At 45.6% G+C, this 13756-nt stretch overlaps 1 long non-coding RNA gene across 1 annotated transcript; it reads left to right on the top strand.

Moving 5' to 3' along the window:
• Window positions 1–2176: 2176 nt before the first annotated feature.
• Window positions 2177–12745, top strand: LOC130540641 (uncharacterized). The gene is made up of 4 exons (XR_008954631.1): window positions 2177–2318; window positions 2804–3205; window positions 11441–11566; window positions 12495–12745. It is a non-coding gene; the product is annotated as an uncharacterized LOC130540641 (long non-coding RNA).
• The last annotated feature ends 1011 nt before the right edge of the window (window positions 12746–13756 follow it).

Raw genomic sequence — 13756 nt, 5'->3', positions numbered from 1 at the left:
ATGACACAGGGCCCCTGGAGAATAGAAACCCACTTTTATGAATGGGCAGACGCATGGGTAATGCAGCTCCAGGAGTTTCTGTCTGCCGTGATGGGAACATTTTCTGACAAGATGCAAATGAAGCTGCCTCAAGTGCTCCAGAATTATTATTCACCCACAAATAACCTCATCTTAAGCCATTACTTTCTAAAATTTTTTTACTCGTTCTTTTGAAAATGGTAAGGATACAACCTTGCCTTTGGAGCAAAGTTTGGATCCAAAACTTTACTGCACGTATTTGAATCTAATTGTTCAGTTTCTCAGGTTTTAAAAAAATTAATCCTGAAAAATCTTTCTTAATTTGAGTGTTTTTCTCCAAAGAGTAACATATGTTATGAGGAGGTGAGCTGTGGCTATAGCATTCTGCTTGTGTTTTATACCAAACTGTTATGGGATCTAAGTTTCATCTCTGGGATGGTGATAATATTCAGAATGTCACATTTTGGTGTTTTTTTTTCAGATGCAGTGGTTTGAGACATAGTAACTGAAGATATGGACACTAAATCCCTCCATATTTCTGTACAGTGAAAAATCAATAATGGTAATTGGAATCTCTGTCTCCCTCAGCCCTGATTTATCCTTCCTCTTTGTGGTTTATACTTTCCATGTATGAACCATAAAACTGTAATGGAGAAACATTTTTGCCTATGAGGAGCAAAGAGAGCTGCTTTGCTGAATGACTGTGAGTAAATGAGGATTCTTTGAAGAAGTGCAGGGCTTCTGTTCCTCCGTGTTGTGGGCAGCACACGCCTGCCCTATTCGTCTTCGTCATGGCTGCACCTGTGCTACGGAATGCCCATAGACTAGTGCTGCCCATGCAGGGAGCCCAGAGGTTGCACTTTCTCAGTTTACCTCATGGCTTCAGAGTGACATGAGGCATTGAAGTAAGTGAGCATTGAATCTGAGGGCTCAGGAGCCACCTTCTACCTTTGCTCCTTTGGTGACATGCTAGATGCCCTCTGGTAAGTCAGTTAAATTCTTTGGGCCTCCTCTGAAAATTGGATCCAATGAGGCCAACACTTCCTGTTTCATAGGGTTGCGTGGGGCTCACATGCAATTCAAGAACAAACTTTGGAATATGAGGCAAGAGATACACAAACAAGCATGTCCATTACTCAGACAAAGGCTTGGTCCTATGAGACAATGGGGCATGTTCTCATAAGATTCCTGTGAACTTTGTAGGCTCTTGGGGCCACAGGAAAACAATTTTAATTGAAGAGAGAAAGAAGAATGAGACCAAGATGTGGCCATGTGTGATCTCAGCTACAGAGCATCCTGCCCAAGAAGCCTTGGCACAGTCCACGTGACGTCATGCCCCAGAGTTGAAGAAACTAGTAACTCACTGCAATTCTTGAGTTCATAAGATGACAGACAAAAAAGAAACGTGTGGAGATGTTGAAACTCCCTCTGCTTATGAGATAAAAAGAACTGGCTGAAATTGGTTGGAACCAATGTGGCCAAATAAAGTCTGCACAGAACAAGCTTGCTGATGTCACAGCCTGAATTTCAACACCATGTTTCATACTAACTCCCCCCGAATTTGCACATGAGACCATGAGGAGGTAGGAAGAGATAACTGTGTGAGGCTGAGGACTTTCCAGATCTCCCTTTTCCTTCTACCAATTATCTCCTAACCCCAGAATCCACCCCTAAACCTTTTCTAATAAAATTACTGCCTTAAAGCCAGCACAGGAAGACAGATTTGAGCTGTACTTCTGTCTCCTTGTTGGTTGATGTACAATAAAAAGCTTTTATATTTTCTCAAAAAAAACCAGTGTCTTGGTATTGGCCTCTAGTGCACTGGGCAGTGATCCCCTTTGGCTCAATAACACATACACAGGGTAGGCAGCAGCCATGGCTTAACTTTGGGTGCCGTTTTCTTGTTAGGCCACTTGAGCCTTGGGTGGCTAAATCCTAAAGCGTGGTTGCTTCCAGCTTCAGAGTCTCATCCATTTTCCTGAGTGCCATTAAAATATTTTCATTTCTGCATGTGCCTTGGCCGTGGAAGGGATAGGTCTCTCCTCTCCCAGCCTCCCTGATGGTTGCCAGGCACCTGTTTGTGTTTGAAATAGAAAAACACGCAGGATTCCACACCAAGTGTTCTGCCTGAGCAGGGCACTGGCAACCGGGGTGGAGCTGCAAGAGCCTTTGGCCCCATGGAGGGCCTGCTGGCTGCCGGCTTCTTCACCTCAGCTCCTTCTGGAGATGACCAAGGCTGTGGTGGTGTCTGAAGATTTAAGCAAGGCCCAGGCCATGCTGGGTTTCATGGGGAGATGATGGTATTGCGTTGTTTGTTTTCATAATAAGCCAGCAGGATGTGAAGAGGGGAAATGAAGTCATCAAAAGTTTTTTGTTTTTCCCAAATTGAAGAATAACAAAATCCATGAAAATTACGAATTGATTTAAAAAGTCTAAAAATACCTGAAGTCACCCCAGGTCTTCAAAACCTTAGAAACACTGAATTTGGCAGCAAACTATAAGAATTTGTTGGCTTATTTCTTTTCTTTCTCTTTCTCTTTCCTTCCTTCCTTCCTTCTTTCCTTCCTTCCTTCCTTGTTTTCTTCCTTTCTTCCTTACTTTCTTCCTTCCTTGCTTTTTCTTTTCTTTTATTTTCTTCCTAAAGATAGAGCTAATCAAAAAATAACTAGAAAGAGAGAAACCCACTGATTGGATTCAAGGTGTGTTTATGGGTCAATGTGTGTTTAAGGCTGATATTCAAAAAGCAATATAGTCACTAGAAAATAGCAGAAGTTCTGTCCTACAGGTTCATCAGGACAAAGACAAAAATTCCTTAAAATTTATCTCAAAAGAGTGAAGAATATCAGAAAATGTTAACAGACTGGATAAAAATGTAGATATTCAGGAAAGTCTAAAACCATTCATAATAAGCTCAAAAATTAAAAGAAGAAATAAACAATCTCAATGAACCTAGTAAAGCCACATCCACAAGCATAGGCCAAGTCACACATGACAGAGAATGACAGATCTGATCCCTGTCTACAGCCAGGGAAGTCTGACACCCTCGCCTGGCCCCCTTCTTGATGGTAACACTGTGGGGGGCAGAGAGGTGTGACTTGGACTAGGATACATAAAGTGAATCTGGAAAACAGACAACCTGGATGATCAAGCAGCAACTGATTTAAAGGAATTGATGTCTGCTGCTAAGGTAGGTTATTTTTAAACCTCAGAAGAGGAAATTTAGGAAATGCATTACAGTTTTCTGAGCAAAATAAAATAAATGGACTACTTAGAGTTTGAACTAATAGTCTCTAAACCGAGAAAGCCCTTCACGGTTAGAAAATGCACAGTCTGACAATGAGATCCAAGTGCTTCAACTGTCATGCATTTCAGCTGCCTGCACTTTTTCAAGGACATGCATTACAATTCACAGAAAGTTCTCTGAGGAGCTAGAGATGGAGAAATAGCTTTCTATGGTATGTGAATGTGTCACAAGAGAGGCAAGTGAATATTTGCCCTTTTCACATCCTCATCCTAGTCACTTCTTATCCACCACTGCCTCTGGCCCCACTGTCCTCTGCACCTGGTGTTATGAAGCACAGTGGGGAGCAGGTGAGGGATGGCACACTGTAGCCTCAGGTCCTATGGATGTGGGCTTGGATCCTGGCTGCTTACTATCCTCCCTGGCTGTGTGTCTCCAGATGAGTGATTTAACCTCTCGGCGCCCCAGTTTCTGCATCTGTAAAACAGAACAAATCAAAGCACCTCACTCATAAATACTACTGAGAAGCCTCAGTGAGATATTTCCCCTCAAGCACTGGCACAGCAAGGGAGTGTGGTGGACGTTTCATAAATGATGTTCCTCACCTTAATTTGAAGACTTAACATCCTCATTTCGCAGTTGAGGAAAGACAGGCTGAGAGGTTTGGCTGTTAGATCAACATCACACAGCTCAAGAGTGGCCGAGTTAGGATGTGGACTAAGTCACAGGTTACCAAGTGCCCCTCCAGGAGGTACTGTGGCCTTGCTCGCCTAGAAGGGGTCCCAGGGAAGGAAGGAGGCATATTCCTGCTAACTATAGCCTGGAAACAAACAATACGGTGCAGTCTCCCCCACAAAACTTAAGTGTCAGAGCACAACCCCTGGTGACCAGAAAAGGCCTTGACTCAAGGTCCAGCTGACAGATGCCTCTGGCCACCTCTAACCCCACAGTGTTCAGTCTGAAATTCCAGCTGAAGGTACAAGTTTGAAGGTCATCATATCCCCCCACTACCTGTCAAGTTAAGCTGAACCCTGGGGCAGGAATGAGGACTGACTTTCCCAAGGTCATGCCTGTGGTAATGGCTGAGCCTAGAGTCAAACCTGGACTTCGTGAATTCACATCCTCCTTTGGGGGTGATTTTGGGTTGGCAAGTCATGTGTGTGTGTGGGTCTCCTTCCTTCAGATCCATGCATCAGTGTGAATGACAGACTCTTCTAATAGATGACAAAGAACCAGGCACCTGCCTTTTCACAGCTGGATGTGCCTCAGAACATGGCACACCCAAGACTCAGAGAGGCAAGCACCTTGCTTAAGGCCACACAGTGAGACAAGGACAGAGTCAGAATCTGAGCCTAGGCCTCCTGCCTTCCAGCCCAGGGCTCTTGGGGCCCCACAGCCTTCTGAGAATATCCTATGAGAAAGTTGGCTTTTCTTTTTCTTTCATGTAGGAAACAGAAAAACAGCCAGGAATCTTGAATGTTTATCTAAATATTCTGTTCACAAAAAAAATTTTAACCACATGGACTTGAATGGGCTTAAATTCAGTGGCACGGGGTGTAAATTCCACATAAATAAAAGCATTTTGGATTGTTGAATAACTTCAAAGAATGTAAAGGGGCCGTGAGACCAAAAAGTTTGGGAACTGCTCTTCTAAGTAGAAAAAGCTTTTCTTTTCAGCTAAGCATCTAGAATGGCCAAACAGCCTGATGTATCAACACAATAATATAGTAAAAGTAGTAATAGTAATCATATAGTCATAGTCATAAAAATATAGTAATATTAATAATAATGAGTAGGCAGCTAAAAGTTGAGGATTTATCATGTAGCAGATACCTTGCTCTGTGTGCTACCTGCAGGTGCAGAATCTCATTTAATCCTCACTCCAACCCTGTGACTTAGGCACGCTCATTATCCCCATTATAGGGGTGGAGGGAACTGAGGTTCAGACCGTGAATTCCCTTGTCCACAGTTGCACAGTGAAGGGCAGAGCTGAGATTCAAATTCAGGGATTCCTGACTCTAAGACATCCTGAGAAATGATTCTGCAACTATTACTGGACCCTTTGCAACACTGTCTCCCAAACTCCCTTAAACAAGCAAAAGTGCCCTCAGGATTTGTAAGAGGTGAAATGTCTTCCACCTGTGCAGAGGGCAATCCTCCCTCCAGCCCTGCCCAGTGCCCAGGGGTTGGCAGAGTGGCTCCTCCAGCACCTGCACAGGTGGCCCCGCGCCTCTCACGCAAGTTCGGCTCCCGCTCTCTCCGGTCCCTGTGCAGAGCGCCCCCTGTCGGCCCCTCGTGGAGCCTGGGCCAGCGCAGCGAGTCTTACCGCAGACACGCCCTCTAGCGCCGGCGGCTGGGAACGCACCGCGGTGCCGCCGGGTCCTGCAGGGGCGTGGCGCGCACCTGGGGATGCACCTGCACCAGGCCGCCTGCGCCCCTGCCGCGCGCGCCCAGTCCTTCCCTTTTTCACTTCTTTCCCTGTTTCTGTTTCCTCTCTCCATCCCCATATCCAATTAAATCAGTGGAAGCTCTCCCGAGGAAGAAGAGCGCAAGCACGTAGAACTCAGCAGGGCGTGGCAGGACCTCACTGGCCACTCTGCTCTTCGTTCCTAGGCACCCCTCCCGGCAGTGGAATGTCCTGGCAGAGCTTCCTGGTGGTAACGAGAGGACCAGGCATCAGAAATAGTGTTTTCGTTAGGTTATTGTTCTGTATTTCTATTCAGGGTCCCCTTCAAATAAGTAAAGAATTGCCAAAATCAGATGTCAAAATATGTGGTATGTATTAGCTGCTCACAATGAACAAATGAATGCTTTTAAAGTGCAAATGTTCCGATGTTGAGATGAGTTGAGAATACTAATTTCAACGGGAGATTCGATCCTGTGATGGTCACATGTAGAGTGGCGGGGAAGGTGTTTTTGAGCAGCCTTTTCTGCATGACCCTTGTTTTGTTTTGAAACAGGGTCTCAGTTTGTCACCCAGGCTGGGGTGCAGTGATGGGATCTCAGCTCAGTGTAGCCTCAACCTCCCGGGCTCAAGAGATCCTCCCACCTCACCCTCCCAAGTAGCTGGGACCACAGGCCTGAACCATCACACCCGGCTAGTTTTTGTAATTTTTTTTTTGTAGAGATGGGATCTCGCTATGTTGCCCAGGCTGGTCTCGAACTCTTGGGCTTAGGTCATCCACTGACTGCCTCAGCCTCCCAAAGTGCTGGGATTACAGATGTGAGCCACCATGCCGGGCCCCTGCATGACTGTTAGTGGACTTGTAGGCTCCCTCGGAGAAAACATCAAAAGTGTAAATGTGGTGCAGGACCAGAAGTACCCCCTTCTGGGGTCTTTTGTGAATTTGAGGTCTGAGCTGGAACTCTGCTTGCTGTCTCCAGCCAGTTTAATCACGGATGAAAATGTTGGGGTCTTGCCTCCCCTTGCTAGTGGGAACTCAGGGAGTGGTTATAAGAAGCTTCCCAAAAATGATGACAGTGACACAGCTGACTTTGCTTCAGGCTGGGTGCTCTGCCTAATGCCTCATCTGCGTGAATCCCTGTACCTTTCACAACGGTCTCTAGCAAGAGTTGCTCTTATTGATGAGGAAGCCAAAGGGCTGGGTGACATAGACATATGCACAGAATCCTATTGCAGATGCTGTGGGGTGGGAGGACTCCGACCCCCCTTTCTTACCCGGGAATAACCCTGCGACTCTGCAGGAAGATTGGTAGAACACAGCAGCTCACTGAGCTGCACTGTAATGTCTGAGCAGCTGGAATTCAGCCAGGGGGTGAATCCCCGTCCTAGAGCCAAGTGGAACCTGAAGCCTCTTACAATGGCCTGAAAAATGCCTCTCTTCTCCCAGAACAATTTCCTAAGATGTCAGCTTCTTGGGAGTAAAAAACAAAAACTGAGGCACAAAGCATGAGAAAGGCTTATTCTACAGTAAGAAGATAATTGGCATCAACAGTAGCCACTAAGCTCATTTCTCCAAGTCTCCTGCTCTGGAAGTTTTATTGGTGAAGCCATCAGTCTTGTTACCACTCATAACACAGTACTGATGACCAGGCACTGTGTGTGTGTGTGTGTGTGTGTGTGTGTGTGTGCGCGCATGTGTCTGTGTATTATTGTTCTAAAATAATCACCCCTGGAAACATCTGTTGTTAAACACAGCACTGCATGCATACCTTGCTTGATTGGTTTCTGTTAATTGCATCCATAAATTATGCATTAAAGTGGATGCAGGAGCAGAGAGAATGAGGCGGGAGTTGGGAAATGGTGAGCCAGCCATCTCCCGAGTAAGTTGCTGAAACCTAGCCCATTCCCTTATGGGCTGATTCCTTTTTCCTTTCATTTCTGTTTTCCTCTTACTTCTCTGACTGATAAAAATCACAGAGAACAAATGAGCCACTAAGAATCCAGGGAAGACCAGATGCCAGGAAAATAGTTCCTTAATGTTCACTGTGATCTGTCCAGATCTGTCTAAACAGTGTGTCCTTAGCCCAGTGCTGAGGGTGCTGCTGGTCCTGAGACCTAAGCCATACTCCACTCTGAGCTCTGGGAGGCAAGCATCACAGAGGAACCTCTGTCTACTGGCATGACCCTGCTGGGTGGGAGCAGTCAGACCTGTGGAATCAGCCACATAGATTTCCATCTCAGCAGTCAGGGCCAAGGACCAAGGATGGGGCTCCCTGCATGGACGGCGCCAACCTCTCTGGGTCCTGCCTGCAGGAGATCCAGCCCCAGTTTAGGACTTTCCCCCTGAAGCCAGTGCCCCTACCTCCCCACTAATATCCCAGGCTCAAAAAAGAACCTCTGTACTTGCCCCTTCACATCCTCACCCCTCTCATTCCTCCTCTACCACATTCTCTGGCCCCATCAGTCTCTAAGGCCAGCTGGTGTTAACAGGCAGACAAGGACTGCCTGGTCCCCAAGTCCAATATGCATCTCACCTGGTTCCTCAGCAGCATCCCTGCCGGCCGCCACTCTTCCCCTGGAAGCCTGACTTCCTGGGGCTTTGGGACCCTACTGCCCTGGTTTCCTTTCGAGGTCCAGGTCACGTATCTGTGGTCTCAACTCCCATCCTCCCCACAGGACACAGATCACTGGGTTCCCTGGGACTTCCCCAGGTCTCCCTTCTGCTCACAAACCCTCCTCCTGCCACGTCATCCAGGGCACTGGTGTTGGAGCTGGGCTGCTGAGTTCTGGCTCTGCATCCTCCACTGCACTTGTTTGACTGTGAAGTGGAGCTGATAACAGTGCTTGCCTCATCTGGATGTGGTGAGGATCAAGTGAGTTACTTCAGGAAACCCCTTGGAGCAGAGTATGACACGGAGGGGCCTCTTGGTAAAGCTCAGCTGTCATGGGCTCCCAGGTTCTAATCCTGCATGCTGCCACCACTTCCCAGGGTCTCTGACCCCACCTACACCCAACCCTGCAGCTGGAGCCCAGGCCCCCGGGCCCAGCAGCCAACATCATGTTCCCCTTGCATATCCCACCATACCTGGAGGTCAAGATTGCATCACCTTCTCTCCCAGACCTGCTGTGCCTCCTGAGCCCCATCCGCCCAGTGGACTACACCACACATCCAGGGTCCCTCCTCACTCTCAGTCATGACCCACGTCCAACTCTAAAGTCCCACTGAGTCTGTATATCAGACCTACACCAAGCCCACCCCTTCCTGCCTATCTCCACTGCCGCATCTCCACAATGGCTTCCACCCTCCCTCACTTGAACTCCAGGAGCCTCCTGACTCTGGAATTTTCCCTTGTTCCCACCACCACTGCCCCACTCTCCACCAGGAGCCATGCAGGGCAACTTAGAGCTCAATCTAGTTACGTATCTCCCCGCATCCTCCCTGCAGCCACCTCACCCATCTCCTAGAGTTTAAGATAAAATATTTTCATGATCTGTCTCTACTATCTCCTTCTTGCTCCCTGACTTTTCTTTCCAGCCAGACTGAAGTTTTCTCAGTCCTTCCCACAAGTGACGTTTTCCTATTTCTTCTGGGTCTTCTCACAGACGTCCCTTTAACAAGAAGGCCTTTTCATTAATCATGTCTCCTCTTAGACAAATCCATCTGTCCTGGAAACCCTTCCTGCTATCCATGCTTGAGTCATGTGATGTGTGTGTGTGTGTGTGTGTGTGTGTGTGTGTATGTCAACACACACACATAGTTGACCCTTGACCAACGTGAAGGTTAGGGGACTGACCCCTACTCAGTCCAAAATTCTTATAAAACTTTGGGCTCCCCCTAGACTTAACTACTGATAGCCTAGTATTCACCAGAAGCCTTAAGGATAACATCAAAAGTCTGTTAACACATACTTTGTATGCTATATGTATTTTATATATATATATATATATATATATTTTTTTTTTTTTTTGAGACAGCGTCTTGCTCTGTTGCCCAGGCTGGAGTGCAGTGGCACGATCTTAGCTCACTGCAACCTCCATCTCCTGGGTTCACACAATTCTCCCACCTCAGTCTCCTGAGTAGCTGAGATTACAAGCATGCACCATCCCCGCTGGCTAATATTTGTATGTTTAGTAGAGGGTTTCGCCATGTTGGCTCAGCTGCTTTTGAACTCCTGGCCTCAAGTGATCTGCCTGCCTCAGCCTCCCAAACTGCTGGGATTACAGGCCTGAGCCACTGTGCCTGGCTTTGATAAATTGTATTCTTAAAGTAATCTAGAGAAAAGAAAGAGTTATTAAGAAAATCGTAAGAAGGAGAAAATATGTTTCCTTTTCTTTTCTTTTCTTTTTTTTTAGATGGAGTCTCACTCTTGTCACCCAGACTGGAGTGCAGTGGCGCGATCTCAGCTCACTACAGCCTCCTACTCCCTGGTTGAGTGATTCTCCTGCCTCAGCCTCCCGAGTAGCTGGGACTACAGGCATGCACCACCACACCCAGCTAATTTTTGTATTTTTAGTAGAGAAGGGGTTTCACCTTGTTGGCCAGGATGGTCTTGATCTCCTGACCTCATGATCCGCCCACCTCCCAAAGTGCTGGGATTACAGGTGTGAGCCATCGCACCCAGCTGAAAATATGTTTTCCATACAGTAAGTGGAAGTGGATCATCAGAAAGGTCTTCATCTTTATCGACTTCATATTGAGTAGACTGAGGGGGAGGAGGAAGCGGAGGAGTTGGTCTTACTGTTCAGGGGTTGCAGAGACAGAATAAAATCCATGGTCCGAGAGAACCCATGAGTTCAGACCCATGTAGTTCAATGGTCAGTTGTGTGTGTGTGTGCGTATATATATATATAATATGTAATATATATATGTGTGTGTGTGTATTTCAGATATATATAGGCCTGTGAATATATATATATGGTTATATATATATGAGTATATACATATATGAGTATATATATATTTATGTGTACTTATGTGATACATATGTTCTATAACAATAACAATGGATGTGATATTCGATATAAAGCATCAATAGCTCTTATCTGTGGAGAGCCTTTGCAGGGATGCTGTATGTTCACAAACCCATTTGTTTCTTCTGTGCACACAGATGAACTTCATTTCCCAGCTTCCTCTGTGGCTAGGTGTTGTCATGTGACTGCGTTCTAAGAAGCCAGTGGACAATGGTGTGAGTGATGCCTGCTATTTCTAGGCTTGGGTCTTAAAACTTTCCATGGGGCCACCCCCACCGCATGCTTTACTGCCTCCTTGCCCTCTTCTCTTATCTGTGGCTGGTGGGTGGAAGGAGCTTTCTTACCTCCCCAGAACCAGGAAGAAAGCAGCACCTCCCAAAACCCTTAGACTAGGAATAGTAACAGTGGGCTAATGGGTGAATGAGACACAAACAAACCAAAACAAGTTTTATCATATCGAGCCATTGTCATCTTGAGGTTGTGAATACAAAGGTTTAGATTCCCTGACTAATACTATAGATTATCTTTGCTGCTATTTTAAGCACATTTCAAATAATTGATTCACTTAAATTTCACACCCCTCCTATGAGGTAGAAAATATGGTGCCTCTCATTTTATGGTGGAGAAACTGAGTCATGGAGAAGTGAAGACACCTGCCTGAGGTTCTGATGCCCGTCAATAGTGGGGAAGAGTACATGATTCAGAGCTAGTGGTGCTTCCCTGTCTTGCTACACACTTTGCTCTTGCCATCGTATTGTTTTTTGCTCATTTTAATGACTTCCTATTTACTTCTGCATCTTATGCAGAGTATGAAGCCGTCAGGGCTGAGACCTCGTCTGCCTGGTTTTCTGTGGCAGCGGCAGCATCAACACTGGCTCTTCGAAGAGTAGCAGCTGATGAACATTACTCCGGCAAACAATTTTCTCTGCTAGGTGAGTGGTTCCAGAAAAATATCAGGGAATCTGCCTCTCCTTCTCTGAAAACTGCATGGAACAATGAGCGAAGATAAGGCTCTGTTTTGAAGAAAACTTTGTCATTTATCCATATCTGTGCATTGATACAGAAATCGGATTTTTTTCACCCTGAATTACTTTTCTAATTGTGCATTTCTATACCTGTGGTTAAGCATGCCATTTACAACTAGGGTTTTTTCCTTGGATTGGTATGCAAACCCACTTGATCTACATTGTAAGTTGGTTTTTAATTAATTTTTTTCATTGATATCTGGAATATTCAACTAAAAGATTCTAGTCTTGTTATTTCATACCCGTCTACTCCATTTGCCCAGAAGCAAGTGTGACAAAGAAGTAGAGTTTAATCATCTTATTAAATGATTGCTAGCCGGCTCCTTTACTTAACAGCTACTCTGGTCTTCTTAACAAGTTACTAATTTCATAGTAGGAATAGAGTTTTCAAATATATAACTAAAGATTTGTCTACATATAATTCTGTTTGACTTTTTCAAAAAGTATAAAGTTATATTTGTAAGAGCTTTGAGAGGGCTTGGGCAATAATTTGATGTCTCCAAAAGATTCGGATGCTGTATTGCAATTAGATTATTTCCCTAGATTTGACATCCTCATTTAGGCTTCAGGGTCATGTGCAACTTTCTAGTTAAAGTCACTTCCCTGTAACGTTCAGAATGATCAATATGAAGCCATCCCTTTATAAGAATCGTGTCCCGCTGGACTGACTTATGCAGTTCCAAAGGAGGGGTTTTGGCTTGCTGCATAGGATTTTTCTGGAAATACTTCCAGGAAAAAAAAAAGCATTTTGCCCACAGAAGTCACCCCCAAGATTATCTGTTAGAATCAGCTGTTTTATTCTGAAAATATTTATTGAATTTTATCTGTGTGCCAGGAACTGGATAAATGCAAAGGAAGGAGAGGAGAGTGTGTCAGACGGGGACCCTGCCCTACTGGAGCACATGCATCACCACCTGGGTTAGGACGGCCTCACCCGTCCCCTGGAACTTCACCTTATGTCCCAGAGAGGAGACATCTGCTAGAGCAAAGAAAATTCATTGTCATATAAAACAAACAAGAAAACACACACACACACGTGCATACACACATACAGAAAGCAAATAAAACATTGTTAGATGATGTAAATTGTCATATCAGTGTGTGCAGTGGTACCTATAAAACTGTTATGTGGCTGGGCGTGGTGGTTCATACCTGTAATTCCAGCACTATGGGAGGCCGAGGTGGGCAGATCACAAGGTCAAGTGATCAAGACCATCCTGGCCAACATGGTGAAACCCCGTCTCTACTAAAAATACAAAAATATTTAGTAGTAGGGTGTGGTGGTGTGCGCCTATAATTCCAGCTACTTGGAGACTGAGGCAGGAGAATCTCTTGAACCCGGGAGGCGAAGGTTGCAGTTTGAGCTGAGATCACACCACTGCACTCCAGCATGGTGACTCTGTCTCAAAAAAAAAAATGTTATGTACACAGGCACAAAAACTCAGTAATTCCATTCTGATGAATCCATCCTAAACTACTAAAGCAGAACAGCACAAAGATGCATGCATGAGAGACAGTTAGGAGGGAGGGCTCAGGAGCCAGAAACACCTTAGTCTAAATCCTTGTTTGAGCAGAGGTTACCTAACTCACCATGTAAAAACCCTATGTCTGAGTCCCTGTAATCTCGCCAATAAAATGGGGAAAGTCATATTGCCAACTCCTAGGGTTTTGCACAGGTTAAGTACATTTTATGAGTGTGGTGAGCCGGAGCACCTCCTTATTAAGATTAACCCCACATAGAGGGGAACATGTTTCCCCCACATATCTACAGCATCTGGTACAAATTTGTGGATGCCTTCAGATCACTGGGGCAATCACGTTCTTTCTGGACAGTGGCTCCTAAAAGCTAATATGGTCATTGCCCTGAGCTGTCACTGCACATGCAGACCAACCAGCCACATCGCCAGGGGCTTGCTGACATTACTGAACTTGGATACAACTCCACACCACCTGGAGAGTCTGGAGTATAATCAGGCATCCTCAGAAGCATAAAAAGAAGTGGGTTGTTGCAACCAGAAACTGTGCAGGGGTGACACCTTATGTGTAAACTCAACCAATGGGGAATAGCCAATAGAAAAAAGCCACCTTATTTTCCCC

The sequence above is a fragment of the Pan paniscus genome, chromosome 10, assembly GCF_029289425.2.
Source record: "Pan paniscus chromosome 10, NHGRI_mPanPan1-v2.0_pri, whole genome shotgun sequence".
Taxonomy (NCBI): Eukaryota; Metazoa; Chordata; class Mammalia; order Primates; family Hominidae; genus Pan; species Pan paniscus.
Note: the sequence above shows the minus strand (reverse complement) of the source record. Positions and strands in the feature narration are given on the sequence as shown.